The 26,148-nt window shown below is 35.9% G+C and overlaps 1 pseudogene; it reads left to right on the top strand.

The window, feature by feature from the left end:
• Nucleotides 1-5,111: 5,111 nt before the first annotated feature.
• Nucleotides 5,112-9,995, top strand: LOC139870487 (uncharacterized; annotated as a pseudogene).
• Nucleotides 9,996-26,148: the final 16,153 nt, after the last annotated feature.

Genomic DNA, 26,148 nt, shown 5'->3' with positions numbered 1-26,148 from the left:
AAGGGCTGAAACTCGCAGGTTTAGGGCCTTGAATATGACAATTAGAACAAACCTCGCAAGGCAGATTCTTGAGGCACAACAACAAGCCTTAAAGGAAGAGAATTTTGTGAAAGAGAACGTAAGAGGTATGGCTAAGAAATTTGAGATTTGAGCAGATGGTACTAGGTACTTTGCAAGATGTCTTTGGGTTCCGAAGTTTGGTGAACTACGACAACTTGTTTTGGATGAGGCTCATAAGTCTAGGTACTCTATTCATCCTGGTTCAGGAAAGACGTATCATGATCTTAAGGAGCTGTATTGGTGGCCAAATTTGAAAGGTGATGTGGCTACGTATGTGGCTAAGTGTTTGACCTGTGCTAAGGTTAAAGCTGAACATCAAAAACTGTCTGGACTGTTGGTACAACCCGAGATTCCCGAGTGGAAGTGGGAAGGAATTACAATGGATTTTATTACTAAGTTACTGAGAGTTGCGGGTGGCTATGACACTATTTGGGTGATTGTAGATCGACTCACTAAGTCGGCTCACTTTTTGCCGATTAGAGAAACAGATTCAATGGAGAAGCTTACTCGTTTGTACTTGAAGGAGATTGTTTCTAGGCATGGTGTTCCTGTATCCATTATTTCGGACCGAGACAGTCGATTTGTATCGAGATTTTGGCGATCTTTGCAGGAAGCCTTGGGAACTAGATTAGATATGAGCACCACTTATCATCCTCAAACGGATGGTCAGAGTGAAAGGACCATTTAGACGTTGGAAGATATGTTGCGAGCGTGTGTTATTGATTTTGGTAATGGGTGGGATAAATATTTGCCGCTAGCTGAGTTTTCTTATAACAACAGTTATCACGCAAGTATTCAAGCTGCACCGTTTGAAGCTTTGTAAGGTAGGAAGTGTAGGTCTCCTGTCTGTTGGAATGAGGTTGGGGATGCTCAACTCACAGGTCCATAAATTATTCACGAGACTACCGAGAAGATTGTACAGATTAAGGAAAGGTTGAGAACCGCTAGAAGTCGGCAAAAGAGTTATGCCGATAGGGGAAGGAAAGATGTGGACTTTCAAGTTGGTGATCGTGTTATGTTAAAGGTTTCACCTTGGAAGGGTGTGATCCGTTTTGGTAAAAGGGGAAAGCTAAGTCCTCGCTTTGTTGGACAGTTTGAGATTGTTGAGAGAGTTGGACCGACGGCTTATCGTTTGAAGTTGCCACAAGAACTCAGTGCTGTTCACGATGTTTTTCATGTATCGAACTTAAAGAAATGTTTGGCCGAAGCCGATAAGACTGTTCCTTTGGAAGAACTTCATGTTGATAAGCAACTACACTTTATTGAGGAACCTATTGAAATTATGGATCGAGAAGTTAAGACTCTTAAGCAGAGCCGAATTCCTATCGTCCTGGTTAGATGGAACGCCAGACGCGGCCCCGAGTTCACTTGGGAGCGTGAAGATCAGATGAAGCAGAAGTATCCGCATTTGTTCCCAGATGCTGAGTAAACCCCTGCACCTGCTTAAATTTCGGGACGAAATTTCCGTAACGGGAAGGTACTGTCACGACCCTACTTTTTCCGTTATCTTTTTCGTTAATTATTTAACGACCGTTAACTGTTAATTGTGCTACGTCATTTCTATGACCTATATTATTATATTAATAATAATATATTAATTATTAAATGTTATGTGAATAATTGTATTCATATTTTAATTTATACGTTTCTACGTGTCGCGGATTTCTATCCGGCGAATCTTTTCGGTTTTCAAACCAACGGTCGCGTTTTTGGGATATTTAAATCCTAAATATTTTAAATATGATATTTTAAGATCATATTATTATATATAGTATTTATATTTATTTTTCGTCGCGCGTTTGTTATCTTTCCGAATATTTAATCGCGTAAGCGTGTTTTCGCGTTTCGGGTTTCGTTCGGGCTTTCGGGCCACAAGGAATTTACATTTAAGTGAGATGGACCATTTGGGGCCCACCCCACTAAAAATTTTGGCCGAATCCATGGGGTATACTCCCCCTTGCTTTTTTTTGCTAGTTATTTTTCACTTCACAATTTTATTTCACAAAATATTATTTAAACCTAAATTTCATTTTTCTCTCCTCCTCCTCCCTCCTTGGCCGTCGCCCACCTTCACCAACATCATCATCTTCATCAATTTTTCAAGCTTGGATCAAGAGATCATCTACATAAACGCGTTCATCGTTCCGTTCTCTACGCGATTATACTAATTGATTCTTGATTAGGGTATAAACCCTAACCCTAGAACTTTTAATTTTTATTTATTTTTCTGTATTTTATGTTTATATTATTAGTATGATGATTATTAGTTGTTGTAATGTTGATTGTATGCGTAGAATTACTCGTAAACATATGTTTTCGGTTTGATATATTTGGGACAGCAGATTTTTCATGTGTTTCTGATATTGTAACTGATTTTGATCATGAAATAAATTATATAAATGAGTTCCTCTCATCAAGACATTAATTTTAGACTCCGGATTCATGTCGTTTCGATTCCCGGAACCCTAATTATGATCAAAATGGTATTTTGTTAAGATTGAAATGTGATTTTGGTATGAACCAGGTTTGGTCCGACTTTGTGACCATATTTGGTGACTTTAGGGTGTGTTAGTGTGTTAGGACTGATGGTGGGGCGAACCTTCATGTTCGGGTCATCTCAATCCGAGCCACGAATCACCCGTTACGTCTAAACAACACGTTTTTGATTGAATTGAAGTTCCAAGTAGTGTATTGGCTGTATATCACGACTTGTGGGCTGTTCATGGTGTGTTCCTGAGTGTACCAAAGTGTCGGGTGGTTTGCTTAGGCGGAGATATATGTAAGGCTCGCCGAAAACCGACACCCGGGGCTCAGGATACGACCCGATGAACTTTTGATTTAAAACTTGTGATTAATTATTAAACTTATGTTATAAATAATGGATTTCATTATCGTTTAATTACTTATGATAAAAAAAGTAATTATTATTATTTACAACTTATGATATATATTTATTATATCATTTAATTAATACTTATGATTTAATTAACATTTTAATTAAGCTTATGATTAATAATACTTTTATTATTAATGGAAAATACTTATGATAAGTATTAAACTTATATTATGAGATTACTATAACAAGACTTATAATAAGGATTAATTAATTATTTAATTATTATAAGGCTTAGTTATTATTTAATTATAATTTAATTATTAAATACTATGATTTAATAATTATAATTAGAAACTTATGATATGATTAATAATTCATTATTAATTAATAATACTTATGATATGATTTAAAATTTATTATTAATTAATAATACTTACATTAGGACTAATATTTAATTAATTAATTAAATACTTATGTTATATTAATTATATCATTTAAACTTATATTAATTTTAATAATTCATTTTAATTTAATTAAACTTATGTTATGACATAATTAGACATATTTAACTTTAATAAACATTAAAACTTATATTATTACTATAAATTATACTTTTAAAATTTACGTTGACCATGTTTGACCAAGGTTGACTTTTGAGTTGACTTTCGGTTGACCTTGACTTTCAGTTGACTTTTGTTGACTTTCTAATTAAGGAAACTTTCATAACTTATAAACTTTCCTAAAATAGCAACTTTCTAAATTTGGAAATTTTCCAAAAATAGAAACTTTCCAAAAATAGAAACTTTCCAAAAATAGAAACTTTCCAAAAATGGAAACCTGCTAAAAATAGAAACTTTCTAAAAATATAAAGTGTGTGTCCGTAAGTTTTTTTGAATCAAACCGATGCATATTGAGTATTGTTCTATGACTACTTGCAACATGTACAATAGCTATCATACTAAGACTTGACCTAAGTTAGTTATTTATATCGACCTGCTTTATTTATAGGTCGGCGTTGTGATCATTCCTGATCACTGTACTACATTTGCTGTTCGCTTAATTATGTTGGTTACTTCATTACTATTAAGGTGAGTTATAGTCCCGTTTTTACATACTTTTCAAAGTATATTTTTGGGATGTGATTACACGCATTTTATTTCACGTTTAGACACAAGTGACAATTAAATTTAAATTATTCATTGTGAGTTGGACAAAAATATTCCCTAGTCTGGTAACTGTAATAATTGGTTTCTACCGGTGAACGCGAATCCTGCGGATCGATCTATCGAATTTGACAACCCCATTTCGAGCTAGTCGCGCTAGCAATTTATAATCGGAATGTTTAGTACTTCGTATTTTGTTGTAGATACACTGTCCAGTGTATATTTTTATAGTGTTTGGCAAGGGTAAATAAAGGGTTAAGTGGTTACCAGGTGGCTCATTGATAATGGAATAATGCTTAATGTTTTCTAACATTTTTAAATCTTGTGGTCTAAAGTTTATTCAATTATTTAAACCTATAATTCACTCAACCTTTGTGTTGACAGTTTACTCGCATGTTTTCACAGGTACTTGAGTTTATGTGATGCTTCCGCTGTGTTTAGAAGAGTCTGCATGCATTTGGGCAGATTTTTATGAAACAATTTATGAAACTTTGGCTTGCATTCGGTTTTTGAATAATTAATACTTGTGGGTTGTTGACAATGTTTTTGTGTCAACTTTGGATTATTAATATGTTGGGTTACTTTTAAACTACATATTTTGGTATGCTTTCCTTTTTGGGAAACTTTTGATATAAAAGAATGCAATGTCATTTATTAAATTCATTTAAGTTCGATCAAGCTGTGGGACCAAGTGACGGAGCCGTTAAGTGTTTTGACGGGGCCATCACAACACGGTTCTAAATTCGAATCATAAGGATTAAGGAAAAGGGCATAGTGTTAACATGGTAGGCACCATGAGAAGTGGAAAGAAGTATGACAATAAGGTTGGTGAAAACGAGGTAGTGCAATAAGAGTCAAGTAAATCTCCTATTGTTCTTGATGAGGATGAGGTAAGTGAAAATGATAACCATGGGAAGGGGGTGAAAAATAAGGAACCAATCGTTAATGAGCCCAAGAAATTGGAGACGGAATCAAAAACCGTCCCATTTCCCAAGGCCTTAGAGTCCCCAAACCAATTCCCTTATGGGAAAAAGGGACCATAACCAGAGGACATGTGGGAAACATTTAAACAGGTTAAGATAAACTTACCCCTTCTCGATGCTATTAGGCAAGTCCCATCTTATGCTAAGTTTTTGAAGGACCTTTGCACTCAAAAGAGGAAGCAAAGGGCAACTTTACCCAAAAAGGTGAAGCTAACCGAGCACCTAAGTGCGGTTGTTTCGGGCATACTCCCACCTAAATTTAAGGACCCAGGGACCTCATTGATAGCGGTTACTGTAGGAAACATGAATGTGAAAAAGGCGTTATTGGACTTCGGAGCTAGCATTAATATCTTACCCTTTTGTCTAGTTGATCGATTTGAATTAGGTTTAATGAAAAGAACTGACATAATTATTCAACTAGTGGACCAATCAATCAAAACGCCTAGGGGGATAGTAGAAGATGTGATAGTAAAAGTGGAGGATTTCTATTACCCGGTTGACTTTGCTGTGATGGATATTGAATCTAGGAATAGAGATGCCCAGCCCATTATAATCTTGGGGCGCCAGTTCTTGGCCACCATAAATGCCCACATTAATTGTTGAAGGGGTGCCATGGACATATCATTCGGGAATTACAGGATGAGGATTAATATCTTTAATTCTCTTCACGCTCCAAATGTCCATGAATGCTATCAGGTAGATGTGATTGATGAACTAGTGGAAAAACATACTTCTCACCTAATAACCAATGACCCAGTAGAAGTATTTTTCTTAGGTGATGAAGAGGATATTGAATGTGAAGAGGTTAAGGCAGCCAAATTAGCTATAGCAAGTACAATGGACGCTAGGTTACCACCGTGGACTCATAAATATGAGCCACTACCTAAGACCATTGATACTAATACAAAACCTTCACTAGAGTCACCACCGACTCTTGAGTTAAAACCCTTACCTTCTCATTTGAAGTATGCATTTTTAGGTACTAACGACACTTTGCCAGTTATTATTGCTTCAGATTTGACAGGTGTGCAGGAAAAAGCTTTAATGGAAGTGCTTCATAAGTACAAGGCTGCAGTGGGATGGTCTATAGCTGATTTGAAAGGGATAAGTCCCTCAGTGTGTATGCATAGGATAGTTATGGATCCGGAGGTTAAACCTGCCCGTGATACGCAACGCAGGTTAAACCGTAATATGCAGGAAGTTGTAAAGAACGAAGTTCTCAAGTGGTTAGACGCGGGGATTATTTTCCCTATTTCAGACAGTCAGTGGGTAAGCCCCATGCAAACAGTGCCAAAGAAAGCTGGGATCACAGTCATAGAAACCGAGGAAGGAGAAAAAAGATCACAACCCGTCCCGTGACGGGTTGGCGGGTATGTATTGATTATAGGAAGTTGAATGCTGCAACTTCAAAAGATCATTTTCCCTTACCGTTTATTGATCAAATCATTGAAAAGTTGTCAGGTCAAAAGTTTTACTATTTCTTAGATGGGTATTCGGGATACAACCAAATACCCATTCAACCCAATGACCAAGAAAAACAACTTTTACTTGTCCTTATGGAACTTATGCTTTTAGACGAATGCCTTTTGGTTTGTGTAATGCACCTGCTACTTTTCAAAGGTGTATGATGAGTATTTTTTCAGAGTTAATAGGTGAGTCTTTAGAAATTTTCATGGATGATTTCTCAATATTCGGCAAGTCTTTTGAATCATGTTTGAATATGTTGGAAAAAGTTTTAAAAAGGTGTACCGAGACCAACCTTGTCCTTAGTTGGGAAAAGAGCCATTTTATGGTGAGGGAAGGGGTGGTCCTGGGACACATTGTGTCTGAACGGGGATTTGAAGTAGATAGGGCCAAGGTGCAACTAATTTCAACGTTATCACCACCAACCAATGTCAAAGGGGTAAGGTCATTTTTGGAACATGCGAGGTTCTATCGTAGGTTTATCAAAGATTTTAGTGCGATTTCTAAAACATTGTTCAACTTGTTATTAAAAGATGCACCATTTGACTTTGATGACCAATTAAGGAGGCCTTTAGCACCCTTAAGCGTAAGTTGACCGAAGCACCCATTTTGCAATCACCCGATTGGACTAAACTGTTTAAAATCATGTGTGATGCAAGCGACTATGCAGCTGGGGCTGTTTTAGGGCAAAGGGTTGATAGAAAACCGGTAGTTATATACTATGCTAGTAAGACTTTCTCGGATGCCCAAATAAACTATACCACAACCGAGAAGGAGTTACTAGCGGTAGTGTTTACTTTAGACAAATTTAGATCATATTTGTGGGGGTCTAAGGTAGTTGTTTTGTTGGACCATAGTGCCCTAAGACACTTACTAGAAAAAAAGAGTCTAAGCTGAGATTAATTAGGTGGATCTTGTTGCTACAAGAGTTTGATTTGGAAATAGGGGATAAGAAGGGTATAGAGAATGTGGTAGCCGACCATTGTCTAGAATACCCCCGCCACCATTTGACCCTGCTAAACCGATCCAGGAAAATTTCTCGGATGAGTGTTTGTTCAGTGTTGTGCAAGTACCTTGGTTTGCTCATATTGTCAACTATTTGGTGACTAAAAAAGTACCGGAGCATTGGAACAAGCACAAGAAGGATTACTTTTTCTCACAGGTTAAGCATTACATTTGGGAGGACCCGGTTCTTTACCGAATTAGACCCGACCAAATTATAAGGAGATGTGTGGCGGAAGATGAGCATAAAGACATTCTAGCTCATTGTCATACTTTCGCATGTGGAGGATATTATGGAGTAAAGAAAACCGAGTACAAAGTACTCGACTCAGGTTTCTTTTGGCCTACTATTTTTAGAGACGCATGTGAGTATGTTAGAAATTGCGGTAGGTGTCAACGGATGGGGGGAATCTATAAACGTAATGAAATGCCCATGAACCCAATTTTGGTTTGTGAAGTTTTCCATCGTCTTTCGGGTTTGAGTACATTAGTAGCCGTTGATTATGTCTCCAAATGGGTGGAGGCTGAGGCTACTCGGACTAGTGACCACAAAGTTGTCCTAAAGTTTGTTAAGAAAAATATTTTTTGTCGTCATGGTGTACCTAAGGCCATAATTAGTGATGGGGGTTCGCACTTTAAGAACTCGCATTTTGCTAAACTTTTAAGAGATTATGGGGTAAATCACCAAATTGCTACGCCTTACCATCCCCAAATAAGTGGGCAAGTGGAAGTATCTAATAGGGAATTAAAAAGGATTTGAGCAAAAACCGTAAATCCTAATCGCAAAGATTGGTCTTTAAGAATAGACGATGCGCTTTGGGCTTACCGGACAGCTTATAAGACCCCTATTGGTACTTCACCTTATCGACTTGTTTATGGGAAGGCATGTCACTTTCCTGTTGAAATTGAGTATCGTGCAGAGTGGGCTATTAAACAGGTGAACATGAACATGGATGAGGCAGGAAAAGCAAGAAAGTTAGACCTATCGGCATTAGATGAGTTGAGACGCGATTCTTATGAAAGTTTGAAAATTTACAAAGAGAAAACGAAAGCGTTTCATGATAAGCAAATCGTAAGGCGAACGTTTATGGTAGGACAAAGTGTGTGGTTATTTAATTCAAGGTTGAAGTTGTTTGCGGGAAAGATGAAGAGTAAATGGAACGGGCCATACGTTATTACCAAGGTTACTCCACATGGGGCAATTGAAATACAAGATCCAAAAGGTGGAGAACCATTTTTGGTTAATGGGCAACGGTTGAAAATTGCTCTAAATTCATCACTTGAAGATTCCAAAGTAGTTGAAACGGTTCACTTAGAACAATTCAGGTGGATGAATCAAGGAATCATGTTAGTAAAGAGAGCATTGATACATGGCTTGATCAAAATGTTACTATTAGTCGTATGCCCAATTGTGACGGTTGGGATGATGATGGGCGATTCGATGATGCGCCCGATGATGCAGTGTCCGAGGTTATTTCAGATGAATGTTTTGATGAGTTTAATGAAAAGTTGTCATTGGAAGAAGATGTTAAGGGAAGGCCGGAATTCCGTCATCAAGAAGAAGATCCAGGTGAAGTATTGTTCGAATTAAGTTTCATTGGGGTCTTACCCCACTTTGCTAACAATCATCGTGAATTCAAAGTGATTGCAGATACAGGTTCTACAATTAATATCATGTCATAGGTGACATACAAGCGATTATTTCATGACAACTGTATCCTATGTTCATTGACTAAATCCGATGCGGTCATCACACTTGGCAACAATACTAAGCGTCAGGCACTTGGTGTACTTCGTGATGTGATGGTTAGTGTGAAAGGTGTTTTCCTTGAAGTACCATTCACCATTTTTGATATGCCTACAGATGAAGATGTTCCATTACTAGTCGGGCGTGGATTCATTGCAACTGCGGATTGTACAATAGACCCGGGGGTAGGTTCTATCACTTTTGAAGGAGGAAACGGAATCTTTAGATTTTGTAACTCGGAAAACATGAGGTTCCCTTCAGCCTATATTTTTGAAAGAGAGTTCGATGAAGACTATTGTATGATGCTTGGGGTACAAAAGAATGAAACCAATGGGGATCGTGTCGAAGACACAGTTGATGATACGATAGATATAGATGCAATCTATCAAAGTGTTGAGTGTGGGGGCATTCACCCTGCTCAACGCTTGGATTCCGAGTTGAGTGAAGGTGAAAAAGCTGAAATTTTGTATGAATCGATGAAAAGAAAGTATAAAGAATTCAAAGAGGCTAGAGGTAATCACAAGCCAACCGAGAAGATGTTGTTCGAGTTAAGTCCGGAAGAACGTGCTGTACTTCTAGATATAATTGAAGAAGAAAAGTCTTTTCATCTCTACATGGAAAGACAATTGAAGAGGAAGAGTGGTGAGGGTTCAAGCAAAGATGAAACCATTTGTGTTAACACGGTTAAGGAAACACCCGAAGTAGAAAAAGAACTGGATGTGGATGTAGAGGAGATCTGAGAGACGCTTGAGAATATGTGGGGTAAAGAAAACACGGAAAAGTTCATGAACAACACCAAAACGTCTTTTGTTGATGATGAGGGTTGGACTATTGAAGTTGAGTATGTTAAACCTAAACCACAATGTGAATTCAAGCCTTGTATAAGATATAGAGATCCGGGGGAGTTTTCGGTTGTATGTCGGTTTCAAAATGAAAAGATTTACTCGGCATTGTTAGAATCGGGTGCAAGCGTTAATATGATGCCAGCCAAAATTGCAAAGTCTATAGGCATTCGGGAGTTAGTTCGAACTACTACGAGGATCCGGTTTGGGAATCAAACCGTTGATAACCCAATCGGAGTTGCGGTAGATGTTCTGTTTATTATCCACGGTATTGGTTATAAAGAAGATTTCTTTATTATGTATTGTGAGACGGACAAAAACACTCCAATTGTGTTGGGACGTGGGTTTTTAGCAACAGCAAAGATGTCGCTGGACTTTAACACTGGAATGTTGGTGATTAAAGATGAGGATATTATGATCACTCTCGACGATAGATTTGGAAGGGAATTCGACTTTAGCAACATTAGAGTCGAGGATCCCGATGGTTGCTAAAGGATGGAAGAGGAGTCGAGTGCGCGACTCCATCAAAAATCCGCACACCTTTGTAAAGTTTGTAAGTTGTTGGGTGTTTTATTTTGTTTTTGTACACGCGGGCGGGGCAAAGTATCATTTTCGAGGCTTAAAATGGGATTGGTATAAATGACTATCTCTAACTTTGTGCATTGAGGACAATGCAATACTCAAAGTGTGGGAGGGGGTCAAGGTTTTTAGTCCCAAAAAACGTTTTGTGCGAAAAGAATGTAAAAAATGGGAAGTTAAAATTTTTTTAATAACTGAGTACTGGCGTATTTTACGCCAGTTTTGGCGTATTTTACGCCAGTTTTGGCGTATTTTACGCCATTGTTGCTCGTGGCTCAGCACAAAATTCCATCTTGGGCGTAAAAATACGCCAGCTTTTATGCCAGAATTTGTACAGGCGTATTTTAGGCCACACTGGGCGTATTTTACGCCAGTGTAAAATTTCTGGTGCCGGATTTAAGGGTTTAAAATGAAAAAAATTTAAAAATATATATATATATATATAAAACTCATGTGCAGCCATTAACCACGACCACCATCACTCTAAACCCTAATTTTTCATCATCTAAACACCAAATTGAAGCCTAAAACATCATCAATTCGTCATAACACTTCACAAAAACATCCAAATCTTTACAAAATCATTCAAATTGGGTGGTGATTCGTGTTCTTGACCAAAACCTAAGTTTGGGGGTTTTGATTTTTGGGGTTTAATTCTTCAAGTATTCATTCAATTTAAGTGTTTTCACATCAAGGTAATCATCACTCTTATGTTTTTCATTGTTTTTAATTATCAATTTAGGGTTTTTGTTACGTTCATGTTTATGTGCTAGGGTTAATCCGAATTAATTATGTTTAAGCATTGTTTATATTTTAGCTATTGTTAATTGTGCCTAAATATGTTAGTAGGATATGTATGCATGATCAATTCGAAGGATTAGGTTAAATCTTGTTGATTGCTTCCAAGTAGTTGACTAGGGTTGACTTTGACTGAAAATTGGTGATGTTTGTGACTAGAGAGTGTGTTTTAAATGTTTAATGTTCAAGTTAGTGATTGTTAAATGTTAGTTTTATTCGGTAATAAGGTTTATAGTTTTCTTTGGAATGATGATTACAATGTTATATGAAGCTTACTTGAACAAAGGGTTGGTTACTAGTAGTGATAATGTATAACGTTTTGAATTAAGTGTCTTGTGGTTAAATGAGAAAAAGTGGGTTATAAAAGATTGTCATGTTAATGTGGTGCATGAGGTTAGGATTTGCTTGTATTGCTAAAAGTTCATAATGTTGATATATTAAGCATTAATATGTAAAGTGTTTCATTTGAGTACTAAATTGTTTGTTGTGAGATTGTGTAATTGCAGGAAATGTTGGGAAGAGGTAAAAGAAGCCGTGGTGGCCAACAGAAACCCCGAACTGGATGGATAAGAAGTGGTTGAGTGAACTACCTTATGATTGGCAGGTTCATTTTTATACAGAAAAGAAGGAACAACTCTTGAGAAATGCTTTCTATGAAAGGTACATAACTGCAAGTGTGTGGAGAAAATATGGGGCTTTTCAGATATTTTCAGACTGGGGATGGGAAGCTGCACTACAACCAGTTCAAATGGGTTTTCCAAGTACACAGCTGAACTGCTCTTGGGAGATGACTTATCCCACACAGGTGTTTAACTGGCTGTCGACTTTAAAATGGGTTCCAGGGGATAATTTTCCACATACATTGGTCTTGGAGGGTAAAGTGGGAAACACTGTGATGCCAATGAGAATGGAGACTTTCAATCAGTTAGCACATCCAGACCTCCCATATGATGCAGGGATAAGAATTGAGGGGAAGAATGCGTACGATTATCCGACTGCCAAAGAATTGTTTAAAGTACCGACTGATAGGTATGTTACGGTGGTGAAAATGCTATTTCATGTTGATCGACACGATGTCGAGAACTTTGAGCTTTTAAGAAACAAGCTAAAAATTATTCCAAGGTTGTTGTTGACGGTGATTCAATACAACATTCTTCAAAGAAAAAGCGATCTTATGTTGGTTCGAATGCACGAGTTACCTTTGTTGTATGCTATGGTGACTAACTCAATGGTACCTTCGTTACGATTGGTTATGATGACTTGGATTTGGGAATGTCGAGAGCAACTGAAACAAAGGGCGGTGATCCCTTATATGCGGTTTTTGTCATTCTTTTTGTGGAGGAATGCAGGGGTTTCGAATAATCCCAAAGGAAAAAGGGAGGAAATTAAGAAAGTAAAAGAAAAAGTTCCCGGTTTCGAGTTTATGCGACAAGGGTATGGTTATGTAATAGAGAATCCAGTTTATGTGGAGCGATTTACTTTTGAGATAGAGGATGATGAGCTTCCTGAAGAAGAAGAGGATTACGATTCAGTGGATTCAGTTGAGCGGATTACACGAGCTGTTGAGGATATAAATGATAGGGCTGATCCAGATTATAACCCTCAAGGTGAGGGAACGAGTAGGGGTAGGAGATATGTGCAAATAGATGAATAGAGGTGGGGTAGGATGGTGGAGCAACAGAATACCCTTCTTAATGCAGCAAGGGCTCAAATTTATCTGACTGAGCGATATCAGCATGATGTGTTTGAAAGGGATAACCGAAGGCGTCAATATGAGGATATGTTACAACATCGGCTAGTTACACAGTATTATGAGCCGATTGATTATACGACCTACTCTTCGGGGTTTGCACCAGGTGTGGAGTATGTGAATCCACCTGCGCCATCTGTAGCACCACCATTATTTTATCAGCAACCCACACCACTACCACCGGATATGGAGAGAGCTAGAGAGGAGGGCAGGAATTCGGTGTTCGACATGGCACTGTTATCGAGGAGCTTATTTGATAGTATATTTGGTCCTGATCCCCAAATGAGATGAGCCTCTCTGATTTTAATCAGGTCCTGTGCTCCGTCTGTAATAACATGTACACTTTTCTTTTCTTTTCTTTTTCTTATTTTCTTTTTCTTATTTGATTTTAAGTAGTTAAATGAACTTTGTAGGTATGTTCACTGCAAGCCCTCATGAGACAAAACTCGTCCACCCGAGGGAATCGGGTGGTTTAAAGCGGGATCCCTCCGAAAGTGGGCTAGTTAGTTTTTATGTTTTCTTTGTTTTTGTTTTGTAAGAATAAAGTTGGATGGAAGGAACATGTTGTGTGATGAAATGAGCGTTGGTGTACTAGTCACAATAGTATTGGGAAAGTTGCTTTTGATCCCGGGTAATATTGTTCTTTGTCTTCTTCTCCTTGTTTAATTTCCTTACTTTTGTCTAAAGCTATTTTAACATGCATACGAGGACGTAGCATGACTTAAGTGTGGGGGGGAGGAAGGAAATTTTCACATTTGGCTTAGCTTGAAAATGATTGTTGTTCAAAGATTTTATGAAATAAGTGGTTCTAAAAGTGCCTAGGTGGTCAATTTTTTTTTAAAAGCTATAATTAGATGTTGACCCATGAGAGTACCCATAGTGATTAAGAATTAACTTGAAAGTTTGGACTTGGCCGGTGAGGAATGATAGTGTTAGGCATTTGACCTTGTTGACCTTGACTAGTTAACTTTAAGAAATTATACTCTTCTGGAGAAAATAAAGGTTGAGAATAAGATTTCATTGTTGTATGCTAGGTAACATGAATGATAAAGAAACACCTTCCCATTCCTACCCTTGTTAACAAGGTCAAATGCAGCCAGTCTACCCAGGTCGTTAGTACACAATTGTGTACTAGAATCAATTAGTCACCATTAGCAGCCTAAGCCTTAGTAAAAAAAAAAAAAAAAAAAGGAAAACCAACTTCCCATTCCTACCCTTGTTTTTGGTTATTGATGTCGAATGTAATCTTAGTTTATCTTGTTTAGATTTGGTAACATTAGGTGGCAACGCAACTCATTTTTGCTAAGACATAATTAGTCTAAATTAGAATAGCAATTATAACTAGCTATTATGCTATAGTGTTTGTGGCTGTTTAATTAGTTTGACTCAGAGTGGTTTCTCAGGTTCCAAAATGGATTCCACGATTTACTCACTAGTATGAAAGTGCATAATAATGATGATAGTCACCAATGCAACACTTGTAGAGTTTACTCTTCCCTAGGCAAGGGTCGAAAGGGGGTACTTTATATCACAAGCTATGACAGTGATATTTACCATACCCAACAACCATCATCGACATTACATACATATATCTATATATCATTGTCATCATCACCACATATTCACCATTAAATCCCAAATGCTCTTAAAATGTTAGATGCTGTGTGCTATCATATATAAAAAAAAGAAAAAGAAAAAGGGGGAGGAGGAAGTGAAAGAGACGAATTTAAAAATGACATATGCCAAAAATTGTGAAACGATTGCCCTAAAAAGCATGGATCACTGAGGCATAGAGAAAAAAATGATGAAAAAAACAGAGTAGAAAAAGAGTATGCTAAAAATTGTGAAACGAGTGCCTTATAAAGCATGGACCACTGAGGCATAAAATTCGTTTTCGATGAAATGTCAAGTCAAAAATGCAAGACTCCTAACTTCACAAAAATACCTACACCTTCCAAGTGATGCCTAGTACAAATGGGCAATGTAACCAAAAATCCATCTCATCAAGCTTGTGGTATGGGTTATTTCCAATTAGACTTAGGGGGTTCATTGGTGTCGGGACTTAAAAGCTATGCACTTAGTACTATTGTAGACAAGGGCATGAGTTTGGCTAGTTGAAAAGTTAAGGAGGATAAGAGCACAAACATATGCATGATTCTAGTTTTAGTTGACATTCCGATTTAAATTAATTTATCTTTGTGCGAATGAGGGTCACGTTAAAATTTCTAAACCTTATAAAGTTTGATTGGTTTGACATTCGTAACCACTTTACACCCACTTTTAATTGAGTCATGACTAACCCTTATGCGATCACTCCGGATGTAATTAAACCCATTTTGTGTTTCTTTTGACATGTTACTTAGATACATTTATATTGAAGTTAAAAGATTAAGTATGGATCATGAAAAGTTTTGAAGGATATTTGTTTAACTTAGTTCTAAGTGTTGATCCATTTAATGATTCGGGGTGATTGAGGTTTATGATAATATGACTAGTGTTGGAATTGATGAATTAAGAAAATATTCGGTGAGAAGAAGTTTTATGATTGATGTGTTACAGGTTGAAGATTGTTTGAGGTTTTGAGAAATTGGCCTATATCGTTCTTACATCTTGATTAATAGTTAATTTTGTTTACGAAAAATTATTTGAGTTAATACCACCTAGGTGTTGTTGTCTCGTAGTTAAAAACAGATTTGCTTGAGGACAAGCAAAAGCTAAGTGTGGGGGGGTTTGATCGTTCCTTATTTAGCACGATCATTTATGCTTAAATACGCAAAATTAACCATGTGTGAGTGAAAAAGTAGATACTTTGATATGGTTTTATGTTTTACAGGCAAGAAAGATGTTGGCGCAAAATATGGTACAAAACAGCGGTTTAAAGTGGATTATGGACAAGATTTGAGAGCTTGAAAAGTGACCAGAAAATCAATACTGGCGTAAAATACACCATTTTGGGCGTAAAATACGCCACAGCTCAGGTCCGTGCAGAACAAAAGTCCATGTCTGGCGTAAAAATACGCCCAGGAGAAAATGCATTGGCGTAAAATACGCCAATCTTGGCGTAAAATACGCCTTCACAAAATTACTGGTGCCGGGAAATTTGAAATTTAGCTTTGGAATCAAGTTATCCAACCCCTATTTAAAGGAAGCACTAGGGTTACGAAAAGGAAACTTTTCCCATCAGTTTTTACAGCAGAAAACACTCCCAACACATCAAAACACCATCCAATCATCATTATTCAAGGATTCAAGTCAAGATCAAGGTGTTGTTCTTCATGCAATCTTCAAGAAACTCAATGATTATCATCACCAACATGCTTGGCTAGTCTTCTAAACTTTATCCTTTCCATGAATAATTAAAACATGTATGATTTCATTCAAGATTATGTGATTTGTGATGTTTAATACTTTTGGATTATGATATTGTGAATCAAGTTGATTACTGATCAATGCAAGTTCTATGTTTTGTTATTGCAAGTTAAATTATTGTGATTTAATAGTGTGTTCTTGATCCATTTAGTGTTAATTAGATTAGGGATAAAGACACTTTGTCTAGATTGCATAGTTTAATCCCAAAGTAATAGAAGTAATGAACTCAAGAAATCTTGTCTATGAGATGTGATCCACAATTGATAAACATAATACTTGTTTGAATGAATACATGTTAGATTGGGATTGTGAAAGGATAAAGGCTTTACTCTCATTGTTTACATTTTAATACTTCCAATTGCACTTCAGTTTATATTTTAAGTTTTAAGTAGTGGATTAATCTTAGTAGTTTTTAGTTAAACCAACTAACCAATCTTGAAATTGCTTGCTAGTTGACCATAACTTCCCGTGGAACGAATCCTGCTTACCCTATCTAAAGTAGAGTAATTAGGCTATTTTTGGTCGCCTCTTCGACATCGATCAGTAAGTTTACAACAACCAAATTCTATATCTACAAGATCATAGAATCTTCTCTTGCTTGATCACATTTGTGTAGTAATTAAAGCCCTTGTTATCTCTGGAAATAAGCCTTTGAAATATGCAAGAGGGTCAGCTTATTTATAGTGAGATTTAAAAACTAGCCGTTGTCACACGGTCACCGGCACGGTCGACCGTGGTTCGACCGCGCGTACCCCAGTCCAAAATATGTATCCGTTGTATAGCTGTTTGACTCAGATTTGAACACCACATTTTGGAATCTTTACTTCATCTAGCACCTGCAAAAGAAACCCAATATCCTATATAAGTACTATATGCATTAACGTATGTGAGATTTGGTCTTATTGAGTGAAAATGACATAACACTCCAAATGTGGTAAACCCAACATTCTTGGAGAAGTGTCTTGATTGACATTTTGGGTAATCTTAGTTTGGTCAAGACTTAGTTAGGTTCATTAATGCATTTGGTCCAATCCTAAAGACTAGTCAACATGTCATTAACTTCCTAGTTTCAATTAATCACAAGTCATATTCATTTTGAGACTAAGTAGGGATTAATTGGATGATGTCTTTCTAAATCAAACATTAAGTGTGTAAAGACATCAATGTTAAGTCATACTTGGGCATGTTGCACAATGTGTTACTTAGACAAGACCAAATGAATTATTGACCATTATTCTTTTGTGAACTATTTTATACTTAATTCATTGAAGTAAACTAGTTACTTGAATCCTAATATTCTAGCTAACAACACATAGCAAGCATGTTAATCAAGTTGGCAAATTAATGAGTATTAAAAATATTAGCAAGTAGCACACATAGCAAGAGATAGTTATTCTAAAATCAATCATATGGATATTTGCACAACACTATGGTTTAAGCTTTAGCAAGCTTACTTGCAATATATCATATTGCATGATTAATGTGTAAGCACACATTAATGTCCAACACATGCATAAGGGAAGAGCAATCTCTATTTGGGACTTGGTGACCATCCTAAATGATTCTAAGTGTATTTTAGGATTACAAGTCTTTTACAGTTATACTTAATAAATATTGTTCTTCATTTAGCCTTAATTTGTCACTAAGTAATCTTAAATTGTAATTAGTGTTCTAGTGACATTAGCTTATGTGTGTTGGTACTAGGTGATCATCCTAAGAATATCTAGACAAGTTTTAAGATCACAAGTTATTGATTAACACTTATATGTTATGCCTAATCATGGTTAATTTGTCATTAAGATGTAATTAAGCATACTTAACCAAGATTAGTGCTTTTATGACCAAAACTCAATTGAGTATGGAAAGGGCATCTATTCTAAGTGTGTTGAGAAAGGTTTCATGAATTATAGATGTCGGGAAGTGGTCAAACTAAATTTGATCAAAAATGGTGACAGAGATTTATGCGGTCGCACTACGGTTGACCATGGTGGCGACCGTGTAATTTGTTTTCACAAAACTGTGTTGCAGATTCAGTCTGGGCTTCTACGGCTAAATATACGGTCGGCCGTACTTTGACCGTGTACTTCAATGATCTTTATTTTCATTTTATAAGTTTCATTTGACTTGGTCATTTGCAAGATCAAGTATGGATTAGTGAACTTGCGTGTTTTATGTTAAGATGTCGATCATAACTTATGCATATGTATTTGTCATCATCAAAACATATTCTTTGGTTAAGTATCATACTTAATTTTGTCAGTTAGTCCATTAACCAACATTCAACCAACATTCTCACCCTTTTTGATGATGACAAACATACAAGTGATGAGGGATATTTTACTATAAATACGCAAGTGTTAACATCACTGGTGTCCATATTTCTCCCCCTTTTGTCGAAGCAAAAAGGTTAGATCCCCCAAGAACTATGCTCGCCCTTAGAGCAAAGCTCCCCCTTAAATTGTGCAAGATGGAAGATAATTATTAAAAACATAACAAGCACACATTTTATTCATAGCAATAATTAGCCATAGATAATTCATGTAGTACATTTCTCAAGTGAGATTTTTACATGAATGTCAAATAAGTTCAGTCATCAAGATGAAAGGAGTGACCATTGTCCTTGTCTTCAAGGCGGGACAATCTTCGACCAATTTTTAGGATGTTTCCATGAATCACACTATTTTATCCATGTGTGGAGAGGGAACAAAAGTTGGGTGGATTTTCAAGAGAAGGTTCATGGACCTGTTTGGTCGATGCTTTGCATATTGGGTATAAAGATACTTGAGTGGAATTGTGAAAAGGAGATGTCATCCCAACATATACGAAGTGTTTGGTCAGGTGGAGACCATACGGAAGAGACATATGAGAGTTTTGACATGCATGTTGCATTCTAGATTCCATGAAGTATGCAACATTTACTTTTGATGAGTTCAAGAGACACCATAGAAGCGTAATCTCATTCGCATCAAGTCGTTCAAGTAGTTCACCCTTTCCATAAACATTTGCAGTGATGATCTATTGCCAAGGATCATACTTGAAGCAAGACAACGGCGGAGAAATCCATCTTTATTGATGAACTCGGGTTGAAGTGTTCCATTGCACAATATGTCAAGAACACTATCTCCCTTTACCCATTCAGGGAATTCATCAAATGAATTTGGGTTTAGAAAGAATGTTCGTCCTTTATTCGGAACATCCATTATATTTCCAAACTCTTCAAGAGTCAAAGAATAATTCTTTTCATAAAGAGAAAATGAGATTTTCTTATCATTTTGTGAAAATTGACGGCTTTCGTAGAATTCTTTGTTATGAAGAGGATAAAGTGGCCCTCTTAGATTGAAAAAGGAATCTCATTTGATGTTCGAGATATTTTCAAGAGAATAGATAGATAGATGATGTGTGAGTACCTCTCTCCCTTCAACAATGGATCTCATATTGGGATTAAGCTTTGTTTGAAGAAGACTTTTGGATAAGTAGTGAAAGTTATGAGTTTGGTTGATTGTGTTTGTCCTTTTTAGGGATTCAATGAGTACCATAGCCCTTTATTAAACACTACCAGGTTTGGTAAGGTAGGTAGAATAATTAATTCTAGTGAGTTTGTCAGACACTCTGCGGTCGATCCACGGTCGACCGTGATGACAGACGTGCAGGAGCTGAGTCATTCTTTTCATGCGTTCTTAACTTGTGCATGCAAGAATAATCAGTTGTAAGCACATAGTAAACATACATTATCGAGTTATTGAATTATTCTACAAATGGATCATTGTTTTAGACCAACATTTAAGCACAAACAATTCAAACATAAGCATTCAACCAAGTTTTATTACACCATCCAAAACACACAAATTATATCCTCCTGCATGAGATTGTCTTCACAAAGTCCTTCAATGCCTTCTTGATCTTGGAGTGATTCTCACCAACTTCCTCTTCTCGCTTAAGAATTCTGTCAACTTTGGTTTCAAAGTTTGAGTTCACGAATTCTTGATTCTCCTGCAAGTTTGCTGCCTCATCTTCCATTTCTTCTTCATCCGATTCCTCATTTGGTTGATAGTTTTCAATTTCATCTAGGTCTTCTTGAAGACTTGATCTTCTTCCATGAGAGATTTTTGGTAGATAGCCACTTCAAATGATGGTCAACTTGTCGATTGGTTCAAACGAAGGTTGTTGAACGACAGAGTGAGAGAGTTTGAGATGGGTGAACAAATTGTTCAGATGCATGCCTTAAGAAAGAGACCTAGTTGATTCAGTCATTAAGTTGCTCATTCGAGATGCCATTAGAAAAGCCACATTGATTTATTCATTGAGTTCAATTACCCACATAACATAGATTTGATTAACGTGAATGTGAGAGTGATTTCCTAGCCTGCAGTAGATGTTATGATCAATGATTTTGTTTAGGATATCAAGATCTGAACGAAGATCCTTTCCTGTTAATCCCTTGGAAAGAATTTCAGAGAGATTGTGTGACGATCGCTCCAAATCCACTTGGACGAACACGTCATTCATCGATTTCATTGCGAGGTATTTGACCTCTATATGATACGTTTTGTAAACATTGCATTCTTTTGAAAAGGCACAACATAAATGAATATTTAAATCAAAGGTTTTCGACATCTGATGATTTCTACATATAGACAATCACCGTAATATAATAATTTACAATAATACTTCCATTGACAATGCAGTCAAAATAAGATACATGGTGATGATTTGGTGAATGCAACGTTTCCTTGAAAAATATGCCATGTATGACTCCATGCACATAGCTTGTCTAACATATAAGCAAAAAGCGGAAGACTTCTAGGGAACCTGAGAATAAACATGCTAACAAGTGTCAACATAAAGGTTGGTGAGTTCATAGTTTTAATGTTGCGCATAATCTTTATATAAAGGTGGATCACAAGATTTCAGTTGTTCAATCCAGAAACGTTTATCAAAATATTCTACGAAATTGAGCACCCTGGTAACTAAACTTAACGTATATATAATTTGTACCCTTTGTATAATCTTCTTAATAATACACGCAAACCAACGTGTACGCTTCTCAAATAACATACGTCTGTTAAAAGGCTAGTGCTCTAGCTCAGACGGGGATATCAAGCCCTATGGATCCATATACTACTACTCGCGCCCACCAGTTCTTATAACTGGCAGTTACTAGTTACCAAAGCTGAGGGATTTTCGGTTCAAACTCAGTATAGAATTTAGTATGTACTTGTGTCCATTGTTTAAAATAAAGTGCATGTATTCTCAGCCCAAAAATATATATTGCAAAAGCATTTAAAAAGGGATCAATGAAACTCACCTTAGCAGCATATAAAGTCGTTCACCAAAATGTGATCGAAACTCGGATTACCAAATAACCGTAGATCTCAACCTAGAGAACATATGTTGGTCAATAAATGTCTATCAAGCTAGGTTAGGTCATAGTGTATCACAATCCTAATGCTCGAGATCGACATACAAAAGTTATCCAAAGTCGTTTCAAAAAGTCAATTTTGACAGTTGTTTTACAAAACGAGACGTACCTTATATAAGGATTCATTTACTCGGTTGGTAATATTCAAAAATCCAATTTATCAATCTCGTAAACAAGTTGTTTAAATCTTAATTGCAGATTCAAAAGCAATTTCAATTAACGTCAATCATAATTCAGTTGATCATATCTTTTAATCCGTTCATCGAATTTATTCGATATCTAAATGAAAAGTTATTGATTTTTCGCTAGCTTTCCGAAAACATGTATATCATATACCTTTTACCAGTAATATATGTATTTAATTCATGATTCATTATAAACTGTTTAACGACGAAATTTAGTATACAAGCATGTATAAATATATATTCGAGCACTAGACATGGATACACTATTAATATATAATAGATAAGATATAAATGCTTACGTATCAATATTGTGATTCAATATTGTAGGAAAGTACGTAGACGTAACGGAGATGATAAACACTAGATTTGATTCAAAAATATACCCCCGAACATTACCCATAACCTCCTTGGCAATAACCCATAATTTCCTTAGCTTTAACCCGTTTGAGAACTCGCTTTGAAAGTTACACGCTCATGACCTCGTCGTAATATTTTATGTATAATACTAATAATAACACTAATATTACAAATAATAATATTAGGATTAATAATAATAATAATAATAATAATAATATAATAATAATAATAATAATAATAATAATAATAATAATAATAATAATAATAATAATAATAATAATAATAATAATAATAATAATAATTTAAATAATACGGAGTAAAAAGAATGAGGAAAGAAACAGAATAGATCGAGCTATTTATACATGTTTGCTGAATCTGATGCCCATAGGATCGCATGGGCTTTCAGTGCAAATGCCTTGCGATCGCATGGCCCGTCTGGACAGCTCACTTTCGTTTGTTTTCTTGCTTGTCGACATATTATTTAATTATATATATAATATATTTAATTTATATAATTAATTATATATTATATTAAATTCACATGCATAGTTGACTTGTAATTTTTGTTCCGATAAGTCGTACATTGTCACTCGACTTATGTCTCGGTTCTGGTTTTTCGAACGCCCTTTCGTACGCTGAGAAAACTAGTACTTTTCGTTTCGTGACTCGTACCTTTGTCAAAATATAAACTTAATCATTGATAACTATGTCACTCTAAGTGTAGCTTTAATTAATTAAGTGTTTTGGTTATTTGCTTCTATAAATCATCGTCTCGTAGTATATACATATACATATATATATATTTTAATTTATTTTGAAATAGTATTTTACTGTAGCACAGTTACTGTAGCAATTCACTGTAGCAAAGTCAATTTCACTGTAGCAAATAGTGATTTTCGAAGACAATGTAGCATTTTGGGTACAGTAGCAAATTGAAAATACTGTAGCAAATTAGTGTTTTACTGGTTCATCTTAAACGTTTTAGTTAACTTATCTAAATATCAATCGAATCAATAAATGAATGTTACTATCGTTTACTAAATAACTTGAAATTATATATATTGTTATAATTCAGTAGGCTTATAACTACCTTTAGTGGTTCTTGACTGTAGAAGGTATATAGAGATAGAGATACTGTAAAACGGAGAAAACAAAGGTTGAACAAAAGGTATGAGTAATTGGTTTTTTATTTATAGAAAAATGTACAATGAGAGTTTGGTGGCATTTGGAATCTAGAGAGAGAGAATGTTTTTGTTAACCAAAAAAATACATACCATAAACTCTAACTCAACACACCTATTTATACTCAAAAAAATATACTATGCAATATCTATAATAATAATAAAATTATCATCCAATTATTACTTTTATAACACTCCCCCTTGGATGATAATTTTATTAGTGAATAACTAGTACTGCCTCGTTAAAAACCTTGCTAAAGAAAACCCTTTGGGATAAAACTTTAGCTAAGGGAAAAAGAGTGCAGCATAGAGTTGACTCCCCCTCAAGTAGGCAACGCCTGAGTTGTTACATCTTCTGAACATGCCTCATGCCAATATTATGAACGTGTGTTCTGAAAATAGCAGTTGGAAGTGCTTTGGTGAAAAGGTCAGCAGAGTTTTTGCTGGACTGAACATATCTCATTTCAATCTGGTTGTCCTTAATGAGATTTTGAGTGTATGAGAAGAATCTAGGGGGTATGTGTTTTGTTCGGTCACTTTTGATATACCCTTCTTTCATCTGTGTTATGCAAGCTACATTATCTTCATAGATAGTTGTTGAACTTTTATTGCGTTCTAGTCCACAAGAATCAGTAATGAGTTGTGTCATTGATCTCAACCAAAAACATTCCCGACTGGCTTCATGTAATGCAATTACTTCGGCATGATTTGATGATGTTGCAACAAGTGTTTGTTTTTGGGAACGCCATGATATTGCGGTACTTCCATTTAGGAATACATATCCATTTTGAGATTTAGCTTTATGTGGATCAGATAAATAACCTGCATCTGCATAACCAACCAAATCTTGTTTTGATTCGTTAGAATAAAATAATCCTAAATCAGTAGTTCCTCGAAGGTATCGAAATATGTGTTTGATCTCATTCCAGTGTCTTTTGGTAGGAGCTGAGCTGAACCTTGCCAACAAATTAACTGCAAAAGAAATGTCAGGTCTTGTACAATTTGTAAGATACATAAGAGCTCCAATTGCACTAAGATATGGTACTTCTGGTCCCAGGATATCTTCATGATCTTCACAGGGACGAAATGGATCAGTGTCAACATTAAGTGATCTAACAACCATAGGAGTACTTAATGGTTTTGCCTTGTCCATATTAAAACGTTTTAAAATCTTTTCAGTATATGTTGTTTGATGTACAAGTAAACCATTAGGCATATGTTCAATTTGTAAACCAAGGCAATACTTGGTTTTTCCGAGATCTTTCATTTCAAATTCTTTCTTTAGAAGTTGAATGGCTTCATGGATCTCTTTATTTGTACCTATGATATTAAGATCATCAACATAAACAGCTATGATCACATATCCGGATGTTGTTTTCTTAATGAAAACACATGGGAAAATAAGATTATTGGTATACCCTTTGCTTATCAAGTAATCACTTAATCGTTTATACCACATGCGACCCGATTGTTTCAACCCATATAAAGACCTTTGTAACTTGATTGAGTACATTTCTTTGGGTTTTGCATTGGTTGCTTCTGATACCTTAAATCCTTCAGGTATCTTCATATATATATCACTATCAAGTGATCCATAAAGATAAGCAGTCACAACATCCATGAGATGCATTTCTAAATTTTCAGAAACTGCCAGGCTGATTAAGTATCTAAAAGTAATTGCATCCATAATAGGAGAATAAGTTTCCTCATAATCAATTCCCGGTCTTTGAGAAAAACCTTGAGCTACAAGTCTAGCTTTATACCTTGTAACTTCATTTTTCTCATTTCTTTTTCACACAAAAACCCATCTATATCCCACAGGTTTCACATCTTTAGGTGTGAGAATGATAGACCCGAAAACTTTTCTTTTATTGAGTGATTCAAATTCAGCTCGTATTGCTCCTTTCCAATGATCCCAATCATGTCTATTTTGACATTCCATGACAGATTTTGGTTCTGGATCATCATCATCATTCATGATGTCATATGCAACATTATATGAAAATATCTCATCAAGATTTTTCATTTCATTTCGGTTCCATAATATTTTTGAATGTGCGTAATTGATTGAAAATTCTGTATTGACATCATCAATCTCCTCTGCAGAAGGAGTATTGATTTGTAGTTCTTCTTGAACACTTTCTTTTACCTCATTATCAGCTGATTTTCTTTTCCGAGGATTTTTATCTTTGGAACCAATTGGTCTCCCACGTTTCTGGCGTGGCAAAGACTCAAGAATAACATTATTGCCAGTTTTTGGAATTTCAATTCGAGCTGGAGCATTTGCTGCTGGTATATATGATTTAGTCACTCTTTTTGTATCTGTAAATGCATCAGGCAATTTATTTGCAAGTTCTTGCATATGCATTATTTTTTAAACTTCGATCTCGCATTCTTTTGTGCGAGGATCAAG

The sequence above is a fragment of the Rutidosis leptorrhynchoides genome, chromosome 10 (assembly GCF_046630445.1).
Source record: "Rutidosis leptorrhynchoides isolate AG116_Rl617_1_P2 chromosome 10, CSIRO_AGI_Rlap_v1, whole genome shotgun sequence".
NCBI lineage: Eukaryota > Viridiplantae > Streptophyta > Magnoliopsida > Asterales > Asteraceae > Rutidosis > Rutidosis leptorrhynchoides.
Note: the sequence above shows the minus strand (reverse complement) of the source record. Positions and strands in the feature narration are given on the sequence as shown.